Source organism: Pinus tabuliformis, chromosome 9 (genome assembly GCF_031772625.1).
Source record: "Pinus tabuliformis cultivar Carrire ecotype Pingquan chromosome 9, CPIR1, whole genome shotgun sequence".
NCBI classification, from domain to species: domain Eukaryota; kingdom Viridiplantae; phylum Streptophyta; class Pinopsida; order Pinales; family Pinaceae; genus Pinus; species Pinus tabuliformis.
Window position 1 is genome coordinate 1,442,840,998 of NC_142307.1, and position 4,026 is coordinate 1,442,845,023.

At 32.6% G+C, this 4,026-nt stretch overlaps 1 pseudogene; it reads right to left on the reverse strand.

Moving 5' to 3' along the window:
• Positions 1-490: 490 nt before the first annotated feature.
• LOC149153991 (carbon catabolite repressor protein 4 homolog 4 pseudogene) lies at positions 491-1,243 on the reverse strand (annotated as a pseudogene).
• Positions 1,244-4,026: the final 2,783 nt, after the last annotated feature.

Here is a 4,026-nt window from a genome sequence, read left to right on the forward strand (position 1 = left end):
TTCACACTTGGAGGCGAATGACAACGAAGGAGGGAAAATAGTGGCAAGTCAAGTTTGAATCTTGTCTCCTAGTGAACAATATCTACGTTGTTATAGTATTCTTTTATATGACTTCATTATGGTTTTAGTTAATAACATGTAAATTAGTAGATATGTTCAATAAAGTGAAATTAAGGAAAGTTTTATACATTGCTTAATGTTTTTTGATTTCCCAATGCTATTTTCTTAAAGTTGTATTTTAGTCTTTAAAAACAAAATAAAATAAAAAAATTATAGGGTGGGTCCCTACACTTGGTATCAAAGGTATGTTGAACCCTTGAGACCTATGGACCCATGCGTGCATGACTAGTTTTGTTAAATATATACTACATTCTACCCTAAAGTTATAAGAGTAAAATGCAGATAATTATAAACATAAATCCAACAAATATGTTTAGTTAAACACAAGTTCGGGAAAATCGGAAACAACCAATGCGTGCCTAAATGTACTTCATATATTTGATTTGAGTATAAGAAGAAGTCTGGTATAATATGAATGTTTGGTACAACTGAATCTTTTTGAGACTACATCCTTAAATTGAGTAACACATAATAGAAGATACTTTGTTTGTACAAGCTTTACATCTGCCCAATCTGGATCCCAGTAAATATGTGTTTGCAAGAACAATCACGTGGTGCGAGGGCTCTAGAAGTTTGAATGTTGTTAACATTCCAACACAATCCCGCTGCAAACTCAGCCTAGGGTCATTTGGATCTCCTCTTTCTTCTGGTAAATCAGTTTGTGGGGATCCTGCCAGTGTACCTTCGCTATTATTGGTACGTAAACTGTCTTCATCATTCAGCTCGTCTGAATGGTCTCTTCTAAAATTAGCTCTACTCGCTCACGCTTGTAAAAGATGCCACAACCATCACGTTTGCGTCCACATCATTGGATATATACACTTGAATACCCTTCTTTGTCCATGTTTCCTTCGTAAAATGTTTCAAATTCATCTAATTCTTGTAGACATAAGAAGTTAGCCTCCAAAAGTTTTAATAGTGCTAGGAGAGATTGTGAACGCGCCTTCCATTCCAGGCAATGTGATGGAGAGTGTGGAAATAACTTTCTCATTACATATACCAGAGCAAGAACATTGTATGAGACAACGCGGATAATGAACCCCTCTGATATGTTTTTGACAGCCAATTCCTTATTATCCACGGGAATAAATTTAGGTAAGCATGGTGAGATTGATCTTGTCATTGGTCTTGAAAAGGCATAGGGATTCAAGAAGTTAAAAGAAACCGCGTAGACCACATTAACTTTGAAAGACATTTAAGAAATGTAAACAAATTATAAACTCAGAATTGTAAAATAAAAATAAAAATAAAAATGCTAAGTTTCAATTGTTAATCAGGAAAACTAGCAGAACCCGTTACCGATTCACTTATTTCACCCTATGAATAAACAATATTACGTAGCCATCCAAACCAGAAAACCGAATTAATAAAGAGCCACCACATGATATAACTGAAAACACCCATTTCAAAATACTTGATGCAAAATTGGGGATTTTAAAGTACAATCAAATAGGAAGTTTTCCAAACTTGTGAAAAACAAATCCTCGGATTCCACCACTCAATCGATCCATATTGCTGCTCTCCAAAATCTTATAGAAATGTTGTTCAAATCAAGATTTCCATTGCATACTCAGGAAGAAAGTTTAATATTTGAATCTAATACCATGGCTGTGATACAAGCAATGCATTTCCAATGTTTAGACAATAAAGTTTACTCATCATATATCATTCCTTCAACCTCAACCTTCGCCAGAAAAGAGCAGTGATTCCAATGCTTTATTTTATTTTACACATAAAAGTGTTCGATTCTAGCTTTATCTTTATATCGTTTTATTGTTCAAAAGCACAAACACGTTTACACTTCCACTTGTTGCCACTTCCATTTAACTGGCAGTCATTGTTAACGGGTTGGAATTGCTGGAGATAATTACATGAGTTAAGATGAGTTATTAGTTTGAGTTGTTCAAAAAGTTAAATTCAGCTACCAGTCAAGTGTCAGTAAATTGCATGTTATATGTCCAGATATTCTTAGTGAGTTTGAGTCTTTATGATCATGTACATTTGATTAATTAAATCACTTCCACGACATTCCATTAGTAATGCTTCGACATTCAGTGGTTAAATAAATGGAACTAAAAACTCAACGAATCTTCAGAAAAGTTGAATTTACTTTTTAATCTGTACTTGCACGTCCAGTTGCGTTGGTTATACTATTTCTTCGCCACTCGGAGTGTAAACTCATTATTGTATCTTCCAATGAGTTATTATTTGTTGGCTTATGGAACATCATGCATGGTTTTCAGATCTATGTTGAGGAAAAAAAATTGCAAGTAGTATACAACTCCCTAAAATAAATCATCTTGTAAGATCAACAATGGTGATTTGTTCTGGACCTGATAGAGAAGAATTACACCGAGAGAATTCAAGTAAAACATCATATGCAAATGTTGAAATAACAACTACAAGTTTTATTCTTGGATTTTTGCAGCAATTCCAGGCCTTTCTCATTGCTTTCCACAACATTTTCAGGGTGTCATTCAAAGGGCCAATATAAGTCTCGATGTTGCAGTCCAAACTCCACCACAAAAAGAAGTGCATTCTTCAGATGCAGCAGGGTTATTGAATTCTGGAACAACATGGGCTATTGCTCTCGCTATTAGAGCTCCATTAAGAGGAGAATGCCTGATGGAATCCTTTATGTCTGTGAGCCATTCTAGCATCCTTCCAGATCTCATATACCCGTTTGTATTATTCTTGTATCATTTTGGTTTGTATTTATTATGCTAATTTATACCATGCCCTATGGATTTGCTATAAAATTTGACTTTTACTTAAAATTGTTTTATTGTGACTGATTTACACTCTTTGAGGATGCAAATTAAAAAAATGAATAAACCCTCAAACGAGGAAATTGCTTTCTCATGTTTATGTAGATCACTTCAAGGTAACAAAGATCTATGTCACTGAGATCCATTATCATGTACAATTTGGAAATTTGTTTAAAAAGACACAAAAATGATTTTTATATGGTAGCAACTATGATATTAAAGGTGGACTTGAACAACTAAAGCACAGTGCTGAAATATTGTTCTTGACAGCGTATTTTTGTGAGAGAAGAGGAAAGATTGGTCGATTGAAGAGTAAATAAAATGACCATACAATGAACATTTAAACTTCCAAGAAAAAAATTGAAACTTTGAGTTGCCTTGATTGCCTTACCGTAGTAAATTTTTACAAGAAGAGCTTGTTGCATTCAAGAAAACAAAAACAACCATGTTCAAGTAAAATAGGTAAACAATTGTCATATCTCCAAAAAAAACAATTTTGCATAAATAATGGTGGGCAATAACTATCCGTAAAAATGCTTCTTTACTTTAATGTAAATAATATCTCAAATAGATCTTGCACTATTCTAGTAATTTACGCTTCATGGTTATGCTAGTTTAACATTCTTAGAATCATTAGATCTTTAATTATTTAATTATTTTCCCATATAAATAATGGAATTTATTATTATATATTATTTCATTATTAATACTTGTTCTTAGATATCTTATATACTAAGGTATAACATTGTGTCATACCATACACTTTTAGCTATATAAGCACTTATATATATAAATAGCCATTAATGTAAGCCCAAATTAATTATTGTTTCGAATTGGTATCCCTATCATACATGCATGTAATATAATAATTACCTTATTCTAGTGGTATGCTATATAACACAATATTTACATATGCTTATTATTAATATTACGGTTTTTTGTACTTCCAATATTGAAATCCTAAAACATTAGAAACTTATTCTCTCTCTTTTTACTAAGGACATTATCAGTTTATGTTATGATAATGCTACCAACCACCTCTACCATTTACATGACATGATGTGGTCTAAGCATACTATTTGAGTAGATTGATGGTATTCTTTGGATTAAATCTTATAAGAATGTCTGAAATTGATAG